This window comes from Sus scrofa, chromosome 8, assembly GCF_000003025.6.
Source record: "Sus scrofa isolate TJ Tabasco breed Duroc chromosome 8, Sscrofa11.1, whole genome shotgun sequence".
NCBI lineage: Eukaryota > Metazoa > Chordata > Mammalia > Artiodactyla > Suidae > Sus > Sus scrofa.
In genome coordinates this window covers 35,020,594-35,046,985 of record NC_010450.4, presented here as the reverse complement: position 1 = coordinate 35,046,985, position 26,392 = coordinate 35,020,594, and the positions used below count along the sequence as shown (strand labels likewise).

At 35.8% G+C, this 26,392-nt stretch overlaps 1 long non-coding RNA gene across 2 annotated transcripts in view; it reads right to left on the bottom strand.

Annotated features, from left to right (window-relative positions):
• The window catches only part of LOC106504638, an 82,734-nt gene that overhangs the window by 40,279 nt on the left and 16,063 nt on the right, over positions 1-26,392 (bottom strand). Inside the window, exon 3 of one of the 2 annotated variants that reach the window (XR_002346621.1) lies at positions 17,828-19,056. The exons of the other annotated variant lie outside the window; for it this stretch is intronic. This is a non-coding gene — a long non-coding RNA (uncharacterized LOC106504638). Of the gene's footprint in view, positions 1-17,827; positions 19,057-26,392 lie in introns of those variants that run through there. 2 annotated transcript variants of the gene reach the window in all.

Sequence of the window (26,392 nt, the reverse complement as noted above, 5' to 3'; positions counted from 1 at the left end):
CCAGAAGAGTTCACTGCTTGATCTTATCTGAGCATTTGCATTCATAGATAAATGCAGAACGAACCCAAGAACATTGTATTAGCAACCCCAACCTTTAAACATTTTGCTGAGAGCATCACAGCAGTGTCCCTGACCACTCGATCAATTTTCTGGCTCTACTTTTAGACTCTCCTAGGCTTCTCATACGGCAAAAGCCAAACATGTGGAGCAGAGATAGGTCTCCCTTGTAGTATAAGTCATGGCAGGAAACAGCCAATCAAGGCACCGGCTGAATTATCACCTGCCAGAGAATCAGCAGCAGTTCCTAAAACGAAAATCCCAGTTTCTTCGGTATTTTGTGGCCACAGGAGACTGTTTTCCTGATTTCTTTGAGCCTGTGCTTAATTAATCTTCCCATAATCTAACAATTTCATTAGGTCAACTAAAATTTTTCTTCTTTCCCTACTATTCCTCTGTCCTTTTTTTCTAAAACAGAGAACACAGTGAATTGAAACAGCTAAGAATTTAGATGATTTTAATCCAAAAATATTTTGTTTTCCTTGCCTGAACTTTTATCATTAACCTACTCTTATTTTGCCTTAATGATTTTTCTGATTGAAGCCAGAATTATATGAGTTTATAGCTCAACATATAAATATTTAGAAGTGTTTCACAAAATCTTTATATGGATCAACTATTTCTAGTTTCCAACAACAGGAGTCAAAGTGGCAATCATTTTTCCTCAATTCCAGTAAACATAAAGGGCTGATAAGGGTGCAAAATTAAGAATTCACATCCACGAACAAAACATTTTAGACACTTTCCTGTCAGATTAAAAATATCTTAAGGCCTGGGATCATGTTTTATATTTTATTTATAAATCTCAAAGGGAGAGAAACATGAGGTATACTGAACCCACCATTGAGCATCATGTGAATATTGATTTATAAATAAACTGTAACTATGATACAATATTAATTTTGAAAATTTGTATACATTGGCATCTCATTTTGCAAAGTACTTTCACATGCATTACCTGAATTGATCCTGATATTAAATTTGAGAAACAGCTATTTATGGGGAATCTGATACTAAGAAAGGTTAAATAACATACTTAAGACTATAGAGCTATACTTATGTACTCTGGTTTTCTTAATCCTTTCTGTATATTATTATACTGCCTTCCTCTTATTGCTCAAATAAGGGGGAATGCTATTGGATATATGTAGCTTTATACATTCAGTATGTTATAAATTTTAAAACTTAGAGTGGTCACTTTTTATATAGATTATAATCCTGATATCTGCTTTTTTTTTTTTTTGGTTGAATTTATGTATTTTTTTTTAATTTCCCCAATACATTATTTTTTTTTCTACTGTACAGCATGGTGACCCAGTTACACATGTATACATTATTTTTTTCTCACATTATTATGCTCCATCATAATTGACTAGACATAGTTCCCAGTGCTATACAGCAGGATCTCATTGCTAATCCATTCCAAAGGCAATAGTCTGTATCTATTGACATCAAGCTTCCCATCCATCCCACTCCCTCCCCCTCTGCCTTGGCAACCACAAGTCTGTTCTCCAAGTTCATGAGTTTCTTTTCTGCAGAAAGGTTCATTTGTGCCCTGTATTAGACTCCAGATATAAGTGATATCATATGGTATTTGTCTTTCTCTTTCTGACTTACTTCACTCAGGATGAGAGTCTCTAGTTCCATTTATGTGGCTGCAAATGGCATTATTTTGTTCTTTTTTATGGCTGAGTAGTATTCCACTGTGTATATATATCATGTCTTCTTAATCTATTCATCTGTTGATGGACATCTGGGTTGTTTCCATGTCTTGGCTATTGTGAATAATGCTGCAATGAACATGCAGGTGCATGTGTCTTTTTTAAGGAAAGTTTTGTCTGGGTATATGCCCAAGAGTGGGATTGCTGGGTCATATGGTAGTTCTATGTATAGTTTTCGAAGGTACCTCCATACTGTTCTCCATAGTGGTTGTACCAATTTACATTCCCACCAAGAGTGCAGGAGGATTCCCTTTTCTCCACACCCCCTGCAGCATTTGTTATTTGTGGATTTGTTAATGATGGCCATTCTGACTGGTGTGAGGTGGTATCTCGTGATAGTTTTGATTTGCATTTCTCTAATAATCAGTGATGTTGAGCATTTTTTCCTGTGCTTGTTGGCCATCTGGTATACCTTCCTTGAAGAAATGTCTCTTCAGGTCTTTTGCCCATTTTTTCAATTGGGTTGTTGGCTTTTTTGCTGTTGAGCTGTATAAGTTGTTTGTATATTTTAGAGATGGAGCCCTTGTCAGTTGCATCCTTTGAAACTACTTTCTCCCATTCTGTCATTGTCTTTTTGATTTCCTGTGCTGTGCAAAAGCTTGTCAGTTTAATTAGGTCCCATTGTTTTTTTTTTTTTTTTCTCTTATTTCTGTTGCTTTGGGAGACTGACCTGAGCAAACATTTATAAGGTTGATGTCAGAGAATGTTTTGTCTGTGTTCTCTTCCAGGAGTTTGATGGTGTCTTGTCTTATAGTTAGGTCCTTAAGCCATTTTGAGTTTATTTTTGTGCATGGTGTGAGGGTGTGTTCTAGTTTCCTTAATTTGCATGCAGTTGTCCAAGTTTCCCAGCAATGCTTGCTGAAAAGACTGCCTTTTTCCCATTTTATGTTCTTGCCTCCCTTGTCAAAGATTAATTGACCACTGGTATCTAGGTTTATTTCTGGGTTCTCTATTCTGTTCCATTGGTCTGTATGTCTGTTTCAGTGTCAGTACTACAATGTCTTAATGACTGTGGCTTTGTAATATTGCCTGAAGTCTGGGAAAGTTATGCCTCCTGCTTGGTTTTTGTTCTTCACTTTTGTGGTTCCATATAAATTTTTGGATTGTTCGTTCTAGTTCTGTGAAAAATATCATGGGTAATTTGACAGGGATTGCAGAATCTATAGATTGCTTTTGGTTACGGCCATTTTTACAATATTAATTTTTCCAACCCAGGAGCATGGAATATCTTTCCATTTCTTTACATCTTCTTCAATTTCCTTGATGAATGTTTTATAGTTCTTAGCATATAAGTCTTTTACCTCCTTGGTCAGGTGTATTCCCAGTTATTTGATTTTTTGGGGTGCAATTTTAAAAGGTATTGTATTTTTGTTTTCTTTTTCTAATATTTCATCGTTAGTATACAGAAATGTGACTGATTTCTGAATGTTAATCTTATATCCTGCTACTTTGCTGAATTTGTTGATCAGTTCAAGTAGTTTTTGGGTTGAGTCCTTAGGGTTTTCTATATATAGTATCATGTCATCTGCATATAGTGACAGTTTTACCTCTTGTCTTCCTATTTAGATGCATTTTATTTCTTTTGTTTGTCTGATTGCTATGGCTAGGACTTCCAGTACTATGTTGAATAACAGGGGTGAGAGTGGGCATCCTTGTCAGATTATCATGGGAAGACTTTCACTTTTCTCCATTGAGTATTACATTTGCTGTGGTTTTGTCATAAATGGCTTTGATTATGTTAAGGTATGTTTCCTCTATACCCACTTTGGTAAGAGTTTTTATCATGAATGGATGTTGGACTTTGTCAAATGCTTTTTCTGCATCTATTCAGATGATCATGTGGTTTTTGAATTTTCTTTTGTTAATGTGGTGTATGATGTTGATTGATTTGCATAGGTTGAACCATTCTTGTGCACCTGGGATGAATCCCACCTGGTCGTGGTGTATGATCTTTTTTAGATGTTGTTGGATTCGGTTGGCTAAAATTTTGCTGAGAATTTTTGTGTCTATATTCATCAAAAATATTGGCCTACAGTTTTATTTTTTGGTGGTGTCTTTGTCTGGTTTTAGAATTAGGGGGATGGTGGCATCATGGAATATCTTCGGGAGTGTTCCTTCTTCTTCAACCTTTCGAAAAAGTTTAAGGAGGATGGGTACAAGTTTTCCTTTGTATGTTTGATAGAATTCGCCTGTGAAGCCATCTGGTCCCAGACTTTTATTTGTAGGGAGTGTTTTTATGACATATTCAATTTCATTTCTAGTGATCGGTCTGTTCAGTTGATCTATTTCTTCTTCAGTTTTGGCAGGCTGTAAGTCTCTAGAAAGTTGTCCATGTCTTCTAGGTTGTCGGATTTGTTGGCATATAACTGTTGATAGTATTCTCTTATGGTTTTTTGTATTTCTGTAGTATCTGTTGTGACTTCTCCTTTTTCATTTCTTATTTTGTTTATATGGGTTTTTTCTCTCCTCTTCTTGTTCAGTCTAGCCAGAGGTTTGTCAATTTTGTTTACCTTTTCAAAGAACCAGCTCTTGGTTTTATTGATTTTTTCTATAGTTTTTTTTTAATCTCTATTTTGATTTCCTCTTTTTTTTGAATTATTTCCTTAGTGGATTCCTTTGAACTACCATAACCACTTTATTTATAACAACCTATCCTGATTAATAGCAGCTTACTATAAATAATATGTGAAACTCTACTCCTATATAACTTTGTTTTCCTGTCTCATTTATGCTGCTATTTTCACAATTATATTTTCATATATTGTGTGTCCATCTACTGAGATTTACAATGACTGTATTATGCAACTGTATTTTAGTAATGTACGATGAAAAAAGCAAAAATTACATCAATATGTTCTATAAATTTACCTACGTTGTATTGATGTAGTTACCTTTATTAATACTCTCTATTTATTCATTTGGTTGTGTTATTGTCTGGTGTCCTTTCATTTCAGTTTGAAGGACTCCCTTTATTATTTCTTATAAGGCAGAGCAAATGGCAATAAATTATCTCAATTTTTTAAAATATGAAAATATCTTAATTTATCTTCCCTTGTTGAAATGTTGCTCTGATTGACAGTTTTTTCCTTCACACTATTGTCTTCTGGTATCCATAGTTTCTGATAAGAAATTAGCTGATTTATTAGTTCCTGTTGTGGCTCAGTGAGTTAAGAACCCAATGTTGCCTCTGATGATGACACATAATGGTGGACATCTTTCCATATGCTTGTTTACCTCTGCATATGTTCTTTAGTATAGTTTCATATTTTCTTGACACTGTCTTTCAGAGAGCAGAAGTTTTAATGAAGTCCTGCTTATTATTTCTTTCATGAATTGTGCATTTGGTCTTGAATCTCAGAAGTCATTACCATACCAAAGTTATCTAGGTTATCTATCCTATGATATCTTCAAGGAGTTTTATAGTTTTGCATTTTGCACGTAGGTCTATAATCTATTTTGAGCTAATTTTTATGAATGGTGTAATTTCTGTATCTAGATTCATTTTTCACATGTGAGTGCTCTGCAGAATTTGCTGAAAAGGCTGTCTTTGCTCTATTATATTGCCTTTGCTACTTTCTCAAAGATCAGTTGACTCTATGTAGGGCTATTTATGGACTCTCTATTCTGATACATTGATATTTGTCTATTCTTTTGTCAATACCATGCAGTATTTTTTTAAAAAATTATTAAAGTATAGTTGATTTACAGTGTTGTGCCAATTTCTGCTATACAGCAAAGTGACTAAGTTATACATATGTATACATTCTTTTTAATTCTTTTCTATCATGAGTTATCCCAGGAGATTGGATATAGTTCCCTATGCTGTACAGTAGGACCTTATTGTTTAATACCATGCAGTCTTGAGTACTGTAGCTTAATACCAATTCTTAAAGTTGGATGCATCAGTCCTCCAACTTTGCTTTCTTTCAGTAGATTAATTGTTAAATTTAATTTGAGAAGTTTTAAACCATTATCTCTTCAAATTATTCAACGAATGGTCTCTGGAAAGATTTTAGTATAGGGCAAGCCTTTCAAATGGGGTCTTCTAGGGAGCCATTAATTGGGGCAAATAATGAATCCTGTTTTGGAACGAGTTCTTGGAAGAGTTCTAACACTTCTCTCCTTAACTGGGACTGGGCATGTTGGATATGATTTTAAGGCTGCTACATTGCTGAGGAGAAATGAGAGGGAATGGGGATGGGAGTAGGGTAGGTAAAAATGCTCCAAATCTCTTTGTTCTTATTGAAGTTCAGCTGTTTTTCTCCAGTAAATGCTCCCAATTCTCTGAACTTTTGCAAGCTTCTGGGTAATTTCCAGAGTTGCAAAAAATTGATTCTGATAATTTTCTTCAGTTATTTTATTGTTTTGTTTTATGGAGGGGAAGTTTCACATATTTTTATTTCTGTCACTCCTTAGAACATTGATTTTTAAACTTTTGTTTGCTGTTAATGGTGATGTTACTCTGGGATATTTTTGTGAGACTCATAAAAACTATGGATACAATCTGTGAAAAAAATCCATGTATGCACTCACTTTGAACAGTGTACTACTGGGTTCTTTAATATACTGAGTCCTACCAATGATCCTTCACCAGAAAATTCTGAGATTAGCAACCCTTTTTAGAGCCTCTTCTTCCTGAGTGACATCAAAATCTACTATAGAGAATGCCAGGAAAAATAATTCCCAAAACATAGTCTAAAGAGCAAACTTTGTAAATTTAGTAAGTACATTTAATAGGTAAATTCACTTTTAGTGCCTGTCAATGTCCTTATCTGGAAAGCTATACTTCATAAGATTGTTGTGAGGATTGCATGAGAAAAATGAATACAGTATTGCTTAGAGCCAGATACTAGACATTTCATAAATTCTAACGATTACAAACATTATTCCCTTCCTCCTCTTTTTCTTCTCTTATTCCTTCATTATTTCCCTGAGGAAGTTCCTTTGAAGAGCACCACATTTGTGCCTATACTCTTAGGGTCTTTTGGAAATATATGTTTTACTATCATATTATTTTGTTGGAGGAGGTATTCAAACATTAATCACTGTCCTAAAGCAGGGAGGGTTATTTAATCACAGTGTATGGTCTCAGTTGGAATGGTGCCCAGTCTAAGTATAAATGCATACATATGAAAAAATAAAGAATTAAGAATGATGTGACAAAATCTGTACAACTGAAGAAAGTGTTGTACAGGCTTGATTTCTACAATTTTTAAAATTCATTTCATTTTCTCAGATTTAGATAAAAATCCAGACCCAGTATTATTACCTAAATACATTTTCATTAAAAACATTTTGTAAGAATTACTGATGATATGAAATCTTTATTTTCATGCAAAGAAGCAAAGCATTAGATAAGCCAAAAAGAAATAATATAAATTAAATGTGAAAACCTCAAATTCAATTAATGCTCCTAAAATTGTGGCTTTTCAAGCCCACTCAGCATAATTGCTTCAGGGGTTTAGTTATAGAATAGATGAAACATCATGGATGACTTAGTATGGGATAAATCATCAATGAAATGAGCCCAAAGCAGTGTCTATGAAATATCTACTTGTTTACTATGATGGGCTGATGCCGCACACAGAGAACAAGATGTGGAACCTTTTAGAATTTTTTTTTTTTTGTCTTTTTTGTTGTTGCTATTTCTTGGGCCGCTCCCGCGGCATATGCAGGTTCCCAGGCTAGGGGTCCAATCGGAGCTGTAGCCACCGGCCTACGCCAGAGCCACAGCAACACGGGATCCGAGCCGCGTCTGCAACCTACACCACAGCTCACGGCAACGCCGGATCGTTAACCCACTGAGCAAGGGCAGGGACCGAACCGCAACCTCATGGTTCCTAGTCGGATTCGTTAACCACTGCGCCACGACGGGAACTCCACCTTTTAGAATTTTATCATCTATTAAATAGTAACTACCGGACAGATACTTAACATGTATTATACATCTATCTCAGGAATACTGGGTGTGTTTCAGAAAGTTAATAAGACTAAAGGAGACCATGGATGGAGGGAATAAAATTCTATGCAGTTCTTCCTCCCTTAGGACCTTTCTGCAGTCTGCGGGGTCCCAGATGGTTATATTGGGGAGTCTCTGACACGCAATGAATAGAGACCGAGCAGCAAAGATGTTGGATCAAATAAAAATCACTTTATTTTCCAAGGTCAGTTTTTGAAAAAAAGGACGTCCATAAACATATCACAATGACAATGAAATTTTACATGTAACTTGCTAAAATGCTAGGGAATACCACAGACACTTTATATGTAAATGCATTTCTCTCCCTTGGCTATTGAGGGCCTTAGCTATTATATTCAAATTTCTAGATTTTGTTTTCATACACTGCACTTGCTGATCTTTTCTTGTTTATTTAATGAAGGATACTGGAGGGATACAAGTACAAAAATGCATAATTCACATTTCTTTCTGTCGATTATTCTAAACTTTAGATTTTAGGCTGAAAATTGAGAAGCCAAGAAACTATGTTAGTTAGGAATCAAAGGTAGCTTCAGTTTAGATGTATGTAGATTTTAGGACTTTATAAAGTAGTCCTGATTACTTGCAATATGTGATTCAGATAATTTCACTCTTTTTTCTCTTTTTAAGTGAAACCTACATTGAGGGTGGGCTGGTTCATTTATGGCTTTTGAAAGCTTGTCTAGGTGGTTTTATAATTAGACCCTTCCAGGTAGCAGGAAATTTCGCTTTGCCTTCCCATTTAACAGCTGTGTTCCCAGCTGGGTCTGTTTGTTATAAATGAAAATGGCTCTTTAAATTTACATTCTCTGCATGACCAAGGTGGCATCAGGCGTAGCTTCTGGACGATGCCAAAGATAAGCACCAAAGGGTGTCAGATTGAAACTCTGGATCACAGTGTGTTAAATAGCATTCTAAGCCACAATTGTATATTTCTATTAAAGCCAAGTGATGTGACCAATGGATCTTTGAAAAATGAATTGCTTTCAGTCCTTGAATGTTTTTATAATGTGATTGAGATGAATTCCCATGCTATATCTACGGAGCATAATGAAATGTGAAATACCCAAGAATAGAGGTTATGGCAATATGGGACACTTTTTTGACCCAAATGATAATATTACTTTGCTTTAGCCCATCGGCTCATGGAAGAAGTGAATAATTTCTTCAAATAGTACCCATCAAACATCACAGGATAGAATGATGCATTCCTAGTTCTTGCTTTTAGAGTTGTTTGACCTTCCTTATTGAAATCAATGGGATGTACAGACTTGCCACTGGATAGTACCTGAAGGGTCTATCCCAACTTAATGAAAATCCACAAAGTTCTATAACTGTAAAAAAAAAAAGGCTAAAAAGAAGTAAAGTTGCTTTGTTTTTTCTAAGCAGCATTTTCAGTTAATATCTATAGGAGAGTTTGAGGGGAGCAAAACTACAAAAATCTACAGAAAGATTTTGACTTCCCTAAAAAATGTTTAAATTATTTTTTTATTATTTTCAAAAGTTCCCTACCGCTATGGATCTCTAGTACATCCTTAAACACACTAACATTGTAAAATAAAAAAAGGTGTGTGTGTATTTTTTCCATTATAGTTGGTATAGTTGGTTTACAGTGTTCTGTCAACTTTCTACTGTGCAGCAAAGTGACCCAGCCTCACACACACACACACACACACACACACACACACACACACACACACACACAATTCTTTTTCTCACATTATGCTCCATCATCTTCCAACACAAGTGACTAGACATATTTCCCAGTGCTATACATTTGGATCTCATTGCTTATCCAATCCAAACCATAGTTTGCATCTATTAAACCCAGACTCCCAGTCCATCTCATTCCTTCTCCCCCCACCACCTAGGCAACCACAAGTCTGTTCTCCAAGTCCATGAGTTTCTTTTCCGTGGAAAGGTTCATTTGTGCCCTATATTAGACTCCAGATATAAGTGATATCATATGGTATTTGTCTTTCTCTTTCTGACTTACTTCGCTTAGTATGAGAGTCTCTAGTTCCATTCATATTGCTATGGCATCATTTTGTTCTTTGGTGGCTGAGTAGTATTCCATTGTGTATATATATCACGTCTTCTTAATCCATTCATCTATTGATGGACATTTGGGTTGTTTCCATGTCTTAGCTATTGTGAATAGTGCTACAAAGAACATACGGGTTCATGCGTCTTTTTCAAGGAAAGTTTTGTCTGGGTATATGCCCAAGAGTGGGATTGCTGGGTCATATGGTAGTTCTATATTTAGTTTTCTGAGGTACCTCCATACTATTTTCCATAGTAGTTGTACCAATTTACATTCCCACCAAGAGTGCAGGAGGATTCCCTTTTCTCCACACCCCCTGCAGCATTTGTTATTTGTGGATTTGTTAATGATGGCTATTCTGACTGGTGCGAGGTGGTATCTCTCATAGTAGTTTTGATTTGTATTTCTCTAATAATCAGTGATGTTGAGCATTTTTTCCTGTGCTTGTTGGCCATCTGTATACCTTCCTTGGAGAAATTTCTATTCAGGTCTTTTGCCCATATTTTCAATTGGATTGTTGGCTTTTTTGCTGTTGAGCTGTTTATGTTGTTTGTATATCTTAGAGATTAAGTCCTTGTCACTTGCATCATTTGAAACTATTTTCTCCCATTCTGTAGGCTGTCTTTTGTATATGTGTATTTTTAAAATGTGTATGTGTATCATGAACTTTTCTGAGGAGAAAGTTCTTTAGTTTTACTTTATTTTATTTATTTATTTATAGATTTTTTTTGAAGCAATCCAAAAGATGGTTGAAGATCACACCTATTTTGTATATTTTCTTAACTCATTTTGGTAACATTTTAAGTTGAATGAAGTATGTTCGACCTGAAATGTTTGTCATTTCACTGGCAGTCGATAATCACAATGCACCATAAAAATAAAACCACTCCCCATACATTAGCTTTTCTTTCTGATTTCATCCATTTTCATGATTCATTATTCTGTTTTACACAATCTGGTGAAATTTTGAGTACATCTAACTGAAATAAAGTGGGACATAATTCACGTATTCTTTCAATGAATTAAGTGGACCTCGTTTTTGAGCAGGAATTCTTGGGTTAATAACAATGTAGTTTTTCACTTTTTAATTTTTGTTATCCCAAATATTGCAACATAAAGTCTGAAAATATCTCATCAGGATTTCCAGCATAAGCTAGTGTTTATTTGAAATAGAAATTATTTGAAACATGTCAAAGGAGAAGAAATTTTAGGTCATGTGACTATGTTTGTGTGCATTTATCTTTCAGATTGAGATCAGATCCTTAGAGACACAAGCTCATGTTTTTCCTGGCTTAATCTATGCAAATAAAATTAGTACTTAGAGTTCACATTTCCTTCCATTTGCATTAACTGAAATTCTAGCACAAGGCCCCATTTAAAACTTGATACCTGCATACTTTAGTTAAGATCCCTAAAATGACTGTATTGATTTATAATACTTCACCAAAACGATTTTTGTATTACAATACAATACTCTTTACATCTGTCACTAAAATTGGTTCTCCTTATACACAGAGAATAGGAGGAAAAAGCAAATTATTTAGTTAAAATCTTTTCCCCCTAGAATTTTGAGAAGTGTTGGCAAGAAAATTCTGCTTAAGTTAATTCCTATTGCCTTATTCAGTGATCCTTACACTAATAATTTATATTTTTGATTACTTGTTATATACTCTGTAAACACTTTACATGCAGCTTCTCATGTAATTCTCATCACATATATTAGAGTTTGGAGCTATCACTATTTTTTGTTCACAGGTGAGGAAACTGAGACTTGCTCAAGGCTACACAGATGATGAGTAGTTAGGTCGGGCTGATGATGACAGACTACAAGCTCTTACCTACATTACATAGTTGATCTTAAATACTCCTGGATTCTACATTCTTCAATTCATCTACTTGCTAAAATTTATTTCTAACCCTCAAGTTAATACTTGCTGCAATTTGTGATCATTTGCAGACATGTGCAGAGCAGTAAACAATCTGAATCACAAGACATACATATTCCCAGCTGAGGTCCAACAAGGCAGCACTGTCATCTTGTTTAAACTTTCATATTGTAAGCAAAAATTCTTCTCATGGTCTACTTAGTGCCACATTTTTTGCATTTTTGTAATTTTTATTGGTGATTTCTCTGTTTAAAATGACACTCACACAGAAGGGCTAAAGTGCTGTTTCATGTGCCAAAAAGCAAGAAGGCTGTCATATGCTTTTTGGAGAAAATACATGTGTTAGATAAGTATTGTGTAGGCATGAGTTTTAGTGTTATAGTCTGTGAGTTCAACATCAATGAATGGACTATACGTATGCAATAAAGCATTTTTATTTTTTTGTTTTTTTAGGGTCATACTTGCAGCATATGGAAATTCCCAGGCTAAGGGTCAAATTGGTGCCACAGCCACTGGCCTACACCACAGCAATAGCAACACCAGATCTGAGCCCCATCTGTGACCTCTGCAGCTGTTTGCGGCAACACTGGATCCTTAACCCACTGAGTGAGACCAGGAATCAAACCCAAATCCTCATGGATACTAGTTGGGTTCTTAAACCACTGAGCCACAACCAGGAACTCTGAGATAAAGAGTCTTTAAACAGGTCATGAAACAACATTATGTCTTGATCATTTGGCAAAAACGTGACAGGAGGCTCACAGGGACTTAACCCATTATTTCTTTTAGGAGGAATGGTGCAGTATAGGTTAATTTATTGTTCACAGCAACTATATGAAACAAAACTGTCATATAGCCAGAGTCACCTGTACTGCCCTTTAACAATAATCACTTTTTATTGGAGAGTGATTTACATCCACCATCTAGTTTCATATTCCCCCAAGTCAAGCTACAGATGAGGCATTGAGGTACCATGGTCACCCCACTTCTGGGTGATGGTATGATACTTGAATCAGGCTGTCTGCAGAGCTGGTACTCTTTGTTATTATTATGGCACAAGGGCTGATCATTCATCCCCTTTGTTAAAACTTCTTAATAAGAGTACTAATTTATATTAGTACTAATCTATATTAGTATTCTTATTAAGTACTAAAAAGAGTATACAGATACCTGAAATCATCATTTATAGAAGTTTTCTGCAGCACATGATTCTATAAAACAAACTCCACCAGAACAAAACAAAGACTAAAATAATAGCTATGTATTTTCAGAATATGTGACTATTTTTGTACAATAATTTTGGAATGACTTAAAAATTCCTTTGCCCTCCTAATTGCTTTTATTTCACAATCTTCTTTTTAACTTTGAAATTCCATGATATGAAATTCATGGCTTGGAGTAAAAATCTTCATGTTTCTCTTCTAATACAAACCACCTTGCGGATAAAACACTAAGTAGCTTAAATGGTAATATTCTTTCTAACCTGGGGAAACAAGAACTTAATGTATGCAGGCAGCATAGAACACTACAGGACCAGGTTGGGCTGGGTGCTTCGGAGCAAAGTGGCTGTGCCTGTAAGATCCCTGGGACTGAAGAGCCTCAGGTGAACAGACTAGAAATGAGAGCGTTAGGAGAAGGGCTAAAGGTACTCTTTATCTAAAACCTGCTTTTACCTTGGGTTGACTCTGATTAACTGAGTGTCAACCCTTTTTCTGTCCTACTCTCCCCTGCATAATCAGCTAAAATCGCTTCTACAGCTGTTTCTCAAGTTATGATGACTGACCTACCTATATCTGAAATACCCGAGATATGAAGAAGGCATATTTGTGAGCTCACACATACAGAATCATCTCTGTGGAAGAACTTTGCACTTTCAGGTAAGAAACTTGTAGGGGAGAAAGGGCAGAGCAACAGGGTGGGAAAAAGTAGTGTATCAAAAAAAGAAGTAAACTGAGAGATAAAATGCTTGACTTGAGCCAAGGATTCATTACTTACTAGCTGTGTAACCTGGGGCAAGCCACTTAATTCCTCACCTCAGTTGCTTTATCTCTAAAAGTGAGGTTTGTAGCAAAAACAACCCCAATGGCTCTAGTACAGTTTAAATAAAATCAGGCATGTCAAAACGTTTTTTGAGTAAAATTCTTGATTAATAAAATGATGTGCTATTATTCTTTTCTAAGATGGTAAAGTGATAAATAAAACTAAAGCTTTTATTATAAATTAGAGCGACTTGGGAGCTACCATCGTGGCTCAGGGGTAACAAACTCAACTAGTACCCATAGGATGTGGGTTTGATCCCTGGTCTCACTCAGTGGGTTGAGGATCTGGCATTGCCATGAGCTGTGGTGTAGTCTCAGACGAGGCTCGGATCCCCCCGTTACTGTGGCTGTGGTGTAGCTCAGCAGTTACAGCTCTGATTTGACCCCTGGCCTGGGAACTTCCATTTGCCACACACAGCAGCTCAGGAAAAGAAAAAAGAAAAGAAAAGAAAAGAAAAGAAAAAAAAGGACAATAAATAAATAAATAAATAAATAAATAAATAAGAGAGCCTTTATATTCAAAGTTTGTATTACACAGGGAGAAACGTGGTACGGTGCAGAAGATATGCTGAAGACTTATCCTCCCCCTAGATATTTTTCTCTCTCCTCTGCTACAGATGCTAACATCATATCATTATAGATAATTTTTGTTCTAACCTCCTTTAGAATGCAAATACTGCTTGGGAAGGGGTATGCCTTAATAAGATTTTATACCTGGCTATGCAGAAGCCAAGAAAGAGTAGCTTAGGGGATGAAAAGGGCCTTTAAGGTGACCTACAAAAAGACAAAATTTTGCCTGCTTTAAACTTGGTCTCTTTGTTAATTTAGCAATCAGAAAACAACCAATCAAGCAACACACACACACACACACACACACACACACACACACACTCTATGTTGGAAGTTGGAAAGAGGTAATTAGTGAAGCCTTAGAGAAAATAGACAAATCAACTTCGTAATTAAGCCAGAGCAGAGGAGGAAAAGGAAGTATTACAGCTTATGCTAAGATATGCAAAAATTCTTTGTATAATTTTAGATGTCATGATATAGGAGATTATAGGGATAAAGCCACAGAGAAGCAAAGTCATGTTGTTCGTATGCACTTCCTTTCTTTGCCAGCTGTCTTTACAATAGTTGACATTTGGTTCAGTCCCTTTCTCTCTTACGTTTGCAATGTTCTTACCTATAGTCATCTCTCATCACTAGTGACCCACAAGTATGGCCTGAGTCAATAGCTCATGAGTATTCTGCTCACCCTCCACCTCTCAGAGAGATATTTGAGAACTCTATCAGAGAGAAGCAACAGTTCCCTGCCTTTATGCTGTTAAAACAATTTATTCATGCCTGTAGAAAGGCACTTATCAAATTGCATCAAATTATTTTTTCTCATATATATCCTTCTCTATCTCTATAACATCAGCCCTTAGAGGTCTGCAAAATCATTTCTTCACTTGTGCATTCCCAGAACTAATAGAGAGAGCTCATAACAGGTTTTTAGAAAAGAATTGCTGAAGGAATTAATATTATGATTATTACAATTTTTAGTCTGTCAATTTCTTTATAACTACTTTTTATATTCCTACATCACTAGCTCACTTTTCTTTCCAGCTTATCAGCAATTTATATCTTTTATTACATATACACTATTTATTTCATTCTAGGTTATTGTTATGCCTATAGAATACTTTTTTGCTTCATATGAATAACTCTGTAATTCTGATTAATTCTACTTTTCACATCTGTATGTTATTAACCTTTCATTTCTTTATTTAATGTCCATAACTTCTAATTTAATTTGTTTCATAGAAACTCTATTAGAGATTTATTTTACTATTTTTTATCACCTTTCTCTGACTCATCAACCCTCTAATAAAATTATTTTCCAGAATTCCAAATAAATCTTCCTTCTGTCAAAAAAGTGTCTTGAACAAATTCCATTTTATCCTTACCTATCCTCTAGTTCATCATGACAGAATGATATTCTTATATTCTTCAAAAAAGACATGGTGGTATAAGAAATGTCCTACTCTTGTTTTGAAGATTTAATAAGTAAAACTTCATTATAGAAAATAAGTAGCAAATAAATGTTTCCCAGTTCTGAAGGAATTTTTTGTAAAGTTAATTATCTCCAAATATTAGCTCTTTATTCATTCATTGAAAATACACTTATTATGAACCTAGACATGTATAATTAGACATGCATAATTACACATAGATATATTTTTAGTAGATAGACGAGTTTAAAAAATACTTATTCAAATAGATCCCTCTTAAAGAATTAGAAATTTAAATAAAACTCAGTTTAGTGGTATCACTGATGTGATATCAATGTTTGATATTCAGAGAATTTCTCTGAGCAAGGGTATCTAGCTTCATTTTTAAATCATCGCTTTTTAAAAATAAGTTTTCCTTCCCCATTTTATCTGCATAGAACTTTCATTTACCCTAGGAAAACCCACATTTCCCCTTCCCATATAAAACCTTTAAGTTGTATTTCTCCAGATTCACACCTCGATTCACTGTTTGTTTCAAATGTTTTGTCCCAGTGTTGATTCAGGATACATCTCAGATTGTCTAATCATATACATAATAGAAGGTTTCTTCTGAATGCCACTACTTCCTTTTATAACTTACCAGTATTCTGAGATATTGCAAGGAGAGTCGGAGGGTGGAGAGGTTCTCCATGCAGGACAGGCCTAGAGCAAAATCCTGGGGCAAAATCTGGCATCATTCCTCCCAGTGACCAACAGGCCATATAATGGCAGCTCTTGAATGAAACTCCTCTCAGTTGCAACAGGCTGGACAGCTAGATATTTCAAACACTCAGGATTAATCCATAGGGTTTATGTAAGGGTCTACTATCCTTCCCCTATTTCTTCACCTCAGGGACTCTCAACAACAATTATAAAAGAGTCAGGAGTTTCTAAAGAGTCAGTGGGGTAGAGTCAGGTCAACGCAAATATTTTTATTACTTTAATTTAATTCTTGTGGTGAAATGTATCTAACATAACATTCACTATGAGTAACATTCTGTACATTCACAATATTATGAAACCATTGCCACCACCTAATTCCAGAACATCACCTCAAAAGGAAGCCTCATGGAGTTCCTGTCATGGCTCAGCGCTTAGTGAACCTGACTAGCATCTATGAGGATGTGGGTTTGATCCCTGGCCTCCTTCAGTGGGTTAAGGATCCGGCATGGCCATGAGCTGGGGTGTAGGTTGCAGATACGGCTCAGATCCTGCATTGCGGTGGCTGTGGCGTAGGCTGGCAGCTACAGTGCTGATTAGACCCCTAGCCTGGGAACCTCCATATGACTCAGGTGTGGCCCTAAAAGACAAAAAAAAAAAAAGAGCCTCATATCCTTTAAATAGTTACTCTTTATGTTCCCACCAACAGTGTAGAAGGGCTCCCTTTTCTCCACACCCTCCATGGAGAACAGTACAGAGGTTCCTTAAAAAACTAAATATAGAACTACCATATGATCCAGTAGTCTCACTCCCCAGCATATATCCAGATAAAATGATAATATGAAAAGATACATGCACTCCAATGTTCACTGCAGCATTATTTACAATAGCCAAGACATTGAAGCAACATAAATGTCCATCAACAGATGAATGGAAAAAGAAGATGTGTTACATATTACAATGCAATATTATTCAGCCACAAAAAGAATGAAACAATGCCATTTGCAGTTACATGGATGGACCTAGAGATTATCACACTCAGTGAAGTAAGTCAAAGACAAATATCATATGATATCACCTATATGTGGAATCTAATAAAAAAAGATGCAGGGAAGTTTTTTTATAGAACTGAAACAACTCACAGATTTCAAAAGCAATCTTATGGTTACCATAGGGGAAACCATGGGAGGGAGGGAGGAATTGGGAGGGTGGGGATTACAAATAAACACTACTGTATAAAATGGATGATTACTGAGAACCTACGGTATAGCATAGGAAAAATCTACTCAATAGTTTGTAATTACCTATATGGGAAAAAGGAATGGATACACACACACACACACACACACACACACACACACACACAATTCACTTTGCTGTACACCTGAAACGAATGCAAAATTTTAAGTCAACTATACTCCAATACAATTTTTAAAAATAAAAATAAAATAGCTACTCTACCTCCCTCTCTCCTAGCAGCTTGTGGCAATCATTAATCTCTTCTCTCTCTATGGAGTTGCCTACTCTAGATATTTCATACAACAGAAGCACACGTGGCCCCTGGAGACTGGTTGTTTTGACTTAGCATAATATTGCAAGATTCATCCATATTGTAGCATGTATCAGTACCCCATTCCTTTCTCTAGGGGAAAAATATTCCATTGTATAGATATATGACATTTTGTTTATACATACATTAGTTGATGGACAGGTGATGGTGTCTCATCTTTCAGCCACTGTGACTGCTGTTTACTCTTGTACAAGTTTTTGGCTGAACACCTGTTTTCAGTTCTACCTAAGAGTGGAATTGCTAGGTTATATGGTAATTGTATATATAACTTATTGAGGAACTAACAAACCATTTCCACAGTGGCTACATCATTTAAATTCCCTAAGGCAACATACAGAATACCTATTTGATTTGTAAGTAAATAAAAATAAAAATAGCTTCAGTGTGAAAGATCTAAAAGTTATACAAAAATATTATGAATGCTAAATGGCTACAAAATTGAAATCTTAAGTTAATAGATATTTTTGACAATACTCCAAAATTGACACTGAAACAGAAAATATGTATAGATTAATAACTACTAATAAATCTCTGCCCCTAAAAAGATGGTTTTATAGGTGAATTATACCACATTTCCAAGGAACACATGTCTATTTTACATAACGTACTTCTTATAGCAGAAAATAAGACATACAACTCATATTTTGATGTGCGTGTAACTTTGATATCTGTACCAGGCAGGATCCCAACAGGAAATGCTTGACACACTCACACTGGGGAATGGAGGAGATTTTAATGAAGAGACTCCTTCCAGTGGTGTGGGCTGACTTTTGGAAAATCAACATAGAATAATAGTTTTGCACTCAAGCTTACAATAAAAGAAGCCAAGATCACTCTTCCATCTAATGGGGTAATTTGAGGGAATTATTTACAAAACCAGAGTAGAGCTGGAACCTTTGGTAAAAGGATGCATTGAGCTGCCATCTAACAGAAAAGGAATTGAGAGAATAAATACCCACTTCGCTCATACTTTGTTCTTCAATCTCCTGCCAGAAAGAGGTCATTGACAGTACCAGAAGCCAGAGGGCAAAGGAGCCCATTTATGGAATCCATTCAGTCATGTTCCATGCTACAGAGCAAGGAGAAGAACAGAGAATAAATACAGCTGGACAAATGAAAAAAAAATATCCAGCAGAATATCAAAACTAGATGAAGACACTATGAGAAAATGAATGTTAAGGTAATTGCCCTTTTGAGCATAAATTAAATTTTTCCTAAATATTAATTAGCCAACAAAATTCAGCAGCATACTTTAAACATACACCATGAATCAAAGAGGATTTATTTCAGGAATGCAAGGGCAGTTAACATCAGAGCATGTAAAAACATAATTTTTCACAGTAATGGATGGAGAGGAAACATCATATGATCATCTCAATATACACATAAAAAATCTTTTGATAATGTTCAAAATTCATTTGAGATTTTTTAAAAGTTATTTAAAAGATAGGAATAAAATGAAATTTCTTTTTTTGTTGTGGTTTTCATTTCTGGCCAGCAGGCAGTATATGGAGTTTCTGGGTTAGGGATCAGATCCAAGCCACAGTCACAACCTAAACAGCAACTGTGGCAACACAGGATCCTTAACCCACTGTGCTGGGCCGGGGATTGACCCAGCGCTCCCAAGATGCCACTGATCCCACTGTATCACAGCGGGAAATCCAAAATGAAATTTCTTTAATCAGAAAAAAAAAATACAGCTGTCTTTCCTCGTCTCTACTGATACCCATTCCTGAATTGCAGCATAAAACAAAACAAACAAATTAACAAGTACAAACCAATACCAAATGTTATATTTAATGAAGAAATTTCAGAAGCTTCTTTTTAATATTAGGAATTAGGCAAAATTCAGCTCTATTACTATTTGAAATAGTACTGGAAGTTCTGTTTCATTAAATACAAAGGAAAAAAACATGTTTATGAATTAAAAAGAAAAAGACAAAAGTTCAGTATTTGTAATTAATTGATCATTTACAAAGAAAGCACCATATAATTAGCAGACAAACTATTAGGACTATTAAGATAGTAAGATCAATATGCAAAAATCAATAACATTTCATTGCAACTGCAATAAACATTTAGAAATTGAAATAGAAAATAGGAGACTATTTACAATCACAATAAAGACTATGAAGCTTCTAGAAATTAACCATTCAATTCCTGAAGGAAAAAGGTTCAGGATTCATTCCCAATGTCTTTTCTTCTGCTTCTCACATCTAATTCAGCGTTGTCTGGAATATTTCCTAAGTCTGTCCACTTCATCTCTATTACTATCATGTTTATTGAAGCAACCATCATGTCTAGATTTCTCTTCAATGAAGTTACCACAGACAGAATGAATAGCCGACAGACTAGGAGAAAATACTTGCAACATTAGAAGAATAAATTTTTAATTTTAGAATAGTTTTATATTTATCAGAAAGTTGCAACCATAGTACAGAGATTATATATATACTCTGAAGACAATTTCTTCTGTTAACATCTTATATTAGTATGATTCCTTTGTCACAACTAATGAATGTACACTGACATAACATTAGTTATTAAAGTTCAGAGTGACTTTTCATTTACTTTAGTCATATTTCCTTAGTTTTTATCTACTGCCATTTTCTGCTCTAGAATATTGAAAATATTCTTACATTACTTCATAATAAAAATAGAAACATAAATTAAAAACCTGTGGATGGCATCTATACCCATATAATTGGCAAAAATGAGAAAACTGGATAGCTCATGTCTGATAAAGATGGCAGGATTTGGGGATCTTGTACTCTATTTTTGAGAGTGTAATTTAGTGAAATCCATTTTAGAGCGCAAACTGGCAGTATTTTGGTAAAACTGAATAAGTATCTACTCACTCTGGAACATATATACCCAAGAGACTTGCCTTCAGACACACAAAGAGAGACTTACAGGGTATTTACTAAAGTATTGTGTGAGTAAGAAGTTGGAGGCAACATATACACATTTATCATATGTGAATAGATAAATGACATGTACTTATACATATCATAGAATATTAACTGGAAATAAAAAAACCTAGATTTGCATATAGCAACATATACTAGATAGCAAAAACAATGTCGAGTGGAAATATTAAGAAACAGAATGCAGGAGTTTCCTTTGTGGCTCAGTGGTTAACAAATCCGACTAATACCCATGAGGATGCTGGTTCGATCCCTGACCTCACTCAGTGGGTTAACAATCCGGCATTGCCATGAGTGGTGGTGTAGGTCTCAGACATTGTTTGGATCCCACATTGCTATGACTGTGGCAGAGGCCGGCAGCTACAGCTCTGATTTGACCCCTAGCCTGGGAACCTCCATATGCCACAGCTGTAGCCTAAAAAAGACAAAAGAAAAAAAAAAAAGAATGTAATTTACAGCACTATGCTATTTATATACTGCTAAAAAACATTTAAAAAACCACTGATTTTTTACATATATATAGATATAAATAAATATATAGAAATTGATCTATAAACCATGTATTAAATATAAACTAAGCTGCCTCAGGGGTAGGGTTAACTTGGATAAAGGATAAAGAGGAATCACAAGCAACTAACAATAAGTTTTAAATATGCAGAACATAATCTGTTGATATTTTGTTATATATTGAGAAGATCGATTCAGTTCTTGAGGATTAAAAAATAATCCCAACAATATTTCAATCAAAGCATAGTACCAACCAACCAACAAACCCACCATCATGACCATCATGACCTTATTGTAAGGTATAAATAAAACTATTTGTTATGTTGTTAGATTTTTTTTTTTTTTTTTTTTTTTTGTCTTTTTGCTATTTCTCGGGCCTCTCCCGCGGCATATGGAGGTTCCCAGGCTAGGGGTCGAATCAGAGCTGTAGCCGCCGGCCTACACCACAGCCGCAGCAGCTCGGGATCCGAGCCGCATCTGCGACCTACACCACAGCTCACAGCAACACCGGATCTTTAACCCACTGAGCGAGGCCATGGATCGAACCTGCAACCTCATGGTTCCTAGTCGGATTCGCCAACCACTGAGCCACAACAGGAACTTCCGTGTTGTTAGATTTTTAAATGGCAACATTTATGTTAATAATTGTCCATAATCATTTAATAATTCAATGTATATTTTTGAGCGTTCAAAGTATTGTACTGGACTGAACTAAGGAATATAAAATGCATATCTAAGTAAAACTTGGGAGTTTTCTAAATAATTTTATAATATTGGTATGAGAATTAGTGTCACATATAACAGCATTTCTGAAACTCACATTACTGGCTATATTATTTTTCCGGTCATGCCCATGGCACGTGGAAGTTTCTGAGTCAGGAATCAAACCTGAGCCAGAGCAGTAACCTGAGCCGCAGCAGTGACAACACCAACTCCTTAACCATTAAACTACCAGGGAACTCTGCCAGCATATTATTTTTACGCCACTTTTGTTTGGTTGTTGTTAATGGCTTTTTATTTTAAAATTCACTTTCCTTCAACAAAAATCATCAGGTTTAAAATCCCTAGGGAATATCTGTTATTATATATTCTGTTCAACTTGGAATACTTGATTGTCCTTTAAAATATAATTTGGCAATTATTTATAGCATCCTTGTCTGTGAAGAATAATTCTGAAACCAATTTTTTGCAGCTGCTGCTGAAACTTGAACTTGTGCTCCCTTTTCATTCCCCTTCTGTGTGAAACTTGTCAGACTCAACATTATTCTTAGATTCGAAGCTATTATTTAATTTATCATTACCATGCACCTTCTTTTTCACATGCAAAAGCTTACAGTACTAAAGAGTTCTTCTTGAATGTACTGGCTCTCCTAGTCTATTACTATGATGAGATAAAGTTAAGAAATAAGGAAAAACATTCCCTCAACATCAATTTTTACTTGGTAATTTATATAACTTCCTCCTAATATTATGCCTACATTTTATTTAAACACATATATATTTCTTAATCTAGTTTACTATTTATGTATACCTTTTTAAGGAAATAATATGTCCTGGAGATCTCTCCAAAGTTGTTTATAGAGATAGTCTTCTTTCCTTTGTTCAACCATACCATAATTGATTCTGTGGATATACTATTTATTTAATCAACCAGTCCTCAAATAATGGACATTTAGAATGGAAACATGGTCAGTATACTGACAGGCATTACAGCTCCCTCTTCTATTGTCTTTGCGAACTGTTCAAACAGAAGGCCTACAGATTTCCTAGTCCATGGCCCTTCCTAACTTTCTGGACCTTCCTTTTTATTTGCATGCATTGTCCCAGTTTTGCTAATTTTGGTTTCAGTTCCAAGTGGGTTCTCCTTTCATCCTGAAGGGAGCCTACTCTCGTTCCTCTAAACCTCACTGCAGGCCCCCTGCATTGAAACTTGGAGAATGTGGAAAACCTGCCTGATTTTAGCTGTTCTCCTGAGGCTTGCTGTTCTTTCCAGGGAGCACTGGCTGGGATTCAGGGGTTTTCTGTTCTTACATCTGTGAGTTGCCTCATTACCGCCCTCTGTCACCAATGTTGATACAACACACATTGTATAGTGGTAAGAGTTTGTCACCAGATTTAGCAGAAGAGAGCTACCAGATTTAGCCAATAAAAATTCAGGACACCTTGTTAAATCTGAATTTTAGATGAACAATGTATAGTTTTTAATATAATTATGCCCCGTGCAGTACTTAGGACACAATTGTACTAAAAAGTTATTTGAGTTTCACCAAATATCTTACACTTTATCTGGCAACCTAGTTCAGAGTTTTTTGTTCTGTTTTTGTTTTGATTCTTTTTTTTTGGTCTTTTTTTTGTCTTTTCTAGGGCCGCTCCCGCGGCATATGGAGGTTCCCAGGCTAGGGGTCGAATCAGAGCTGTAGCCGCCGGCCTACCCCACAGCCACAGCAACACGAGACCCTAGCCGCGTCTGCGACCTACACCACAGCTCATGGCAATGCCGGATCCTTAACCCACTGAGTGAGGCCAGGGATCGAACCTGCAACCTCACGGTTCCTAGTCGGATTCCTTAACCACTGTGCCACCACAGGAACTCCCTGTTTTGATTCTTATAGACAGATTCAGGGAGAGAGAAAAGCAATGCCACCACAATGATCATCAACAGAGAATTTATATTTTTCATTTTTAAGTTTTTATTTTGGTTACATCTTCTAGTTGCTAAATGATCCCTCTGTTTATTCACTATTCATTTATTTGAATTAAAGATATTATTAATACATTATACAATAACACAAGGTGTGTTTTCCAGGGAACTAGAGATGTGCTGTGGTCTGAATGTTGGAGGGCACTCAAATTCATATGTTGAAAACCTAACCCCCAGTGTGACATTAGGAGGTGGGGCCTTTGAGAGGAGATTAGATCTTAAGAATGGAGCTCTCATGAATGGGATTAGTATCTTATAAAGGAGAGTCCAGGGAGCTCTCTTGCCCCTTCCACTCAGAGAACATAGAAAAAAGGCTGTCTTTGCACTAGGAAATGGGTTCTCACCAGACCCAGAATCTACCAGTACCAGCACCTTGACCTTGGACTTCCTAGCTTCCAGAATTGTGAGAAATCAATGTTGTTTAAGCCACTCAGTCAGTGGTTTTCTGCTCTAGCAGCTCAAACTGCCTAGAACAAGACGCATCAGTTATAAATTCATCTGTCTCTGCTTCATATATGTGTGGTCAGGGTATTGATTCTGTTGGTGGTAAAGCCTTTTGATAGGTCACTAATTTACAGTAAAATGCAGTTTATTTTGAAATAATATTTCCAATTCAATAAATCATGTAATGCTTTAAAAGAAGAATCACTTGTGGCCTTGAGAGGAGAAGTAAGATAAAATCTAAAAATGAAGAACTGTCTTAGTTGGAAAGAACGAGAGTTCCAGTTAGATCAAGCAGCACTAATTATCTGTTCGTAAATGTCACAAGGGCAAAAGGGACCAAGGAGAAGAGGACACGGTATTTTCAACTCATAAGAGGAGAAAGAGATTATGAGTTCTAACTAAAGAGGCAACAGATGTGTTAACAGTTAAGAAAGTGGGAAAGGGATTTTAAGGGTAGCAATAAAGTCCTTGGATATCAATTGATACACACACACACACACACACACACACACTCACATGCATGCCATGTGTACAAGAGGAAATGAGGCCACCAAAAAGTGCTAATTTTCTAGGCAAAAAATCAGACGACCCCCAAAAAAATGAAAGTTGAAAGAGTGATTTCATTGGAGAACACTGAATACTTTAATCAGACTTTTCTATCTCACATACAGTCAATAAGATTATAGTCAAACAGATAGTCACATATAGTCAAACAGATTATACACAAAAAAGGGCATAAAAGCAGCACACAACAGAAAATGTACATGAAATGGTGATTGGAATGAAAGGAACACATTACCGAGGGTGGAAGATAGTATCTTATGATTTTTAAAGGGAGAAAACAAGGGAGATATATCAGACTAATAATACTGTGCGATTTTAATGCAGAAGGAATGAATGTTAAATCCTCAGGGTACATCTGGACTAACTTCCAGCCCACCATGTGCTGTATCACTGCAGGAAATCACGCAACACTTGAAGAAAGGAAGGAGTCCAAGAAGAAACATGAAGGCACTTGTAGGCTGACTTTGACCTTTACAGCTTGGCACTTCAATAGCCACCATTAGAACTAGCTTTTAAAATCCTCTTTTTCATATGTTTATATATAAGAAAAATAAGCCATACTTAGCAACACATGCTATTCTATAAAGTGTTTTTTCCCCTGTAGTTTAAATACTTTTTAAAGTGTTACAGTGCAACTGGAATAGAGAACACCGGAAAATAATAATTTCTCTAATAGCTCATAGTGCTTCCTGGTCAGTTTTGATGCTCATTTAGGTAGGCTGTAGATGTTTTTAAGGCTTTTGCAGACTTCCTGAAATATCTTCAGACTAAGATAAAAATATACCGAACAGCCCTTTTAGGAAGGGGAGAGTTTCTACACAAAAAGTAATATTTTAGAATTCTCTTAAGTCTCATCCTTAATATATGGATTGTCAAAGATGCTACTGAAAGAGAAGAGACATTAAGCGTTTTGTAGAAAACAGGTACATGGCAAGAAGAAATTTGAATTACAGGTGACAAAGGGTAGGTCATTAGCCATCTACAGTGTCATTTTATGACCAACTTGAAAATCAATCTAAAAGTAATCCAAGGAGTTCCTGTAGTGGCTTAAGGCAACAAACCTGACTCGTACCCATGAAGACTGGAGTTCGACCCCTGGCCTCGCTGGTTAAGGATCTGGCATTGCCTTGAGCTGTGGAGTAGGCCAGCAGCTACAGCTCCGATTGGACTCTTAGCCTAGGAACCTCCATATGCTGTGGGTATGGTCCTAAAAAGACAAAAAAAAAAAAAAAAAAAAAAAAAAAAAGGTACTGTAAGTATTC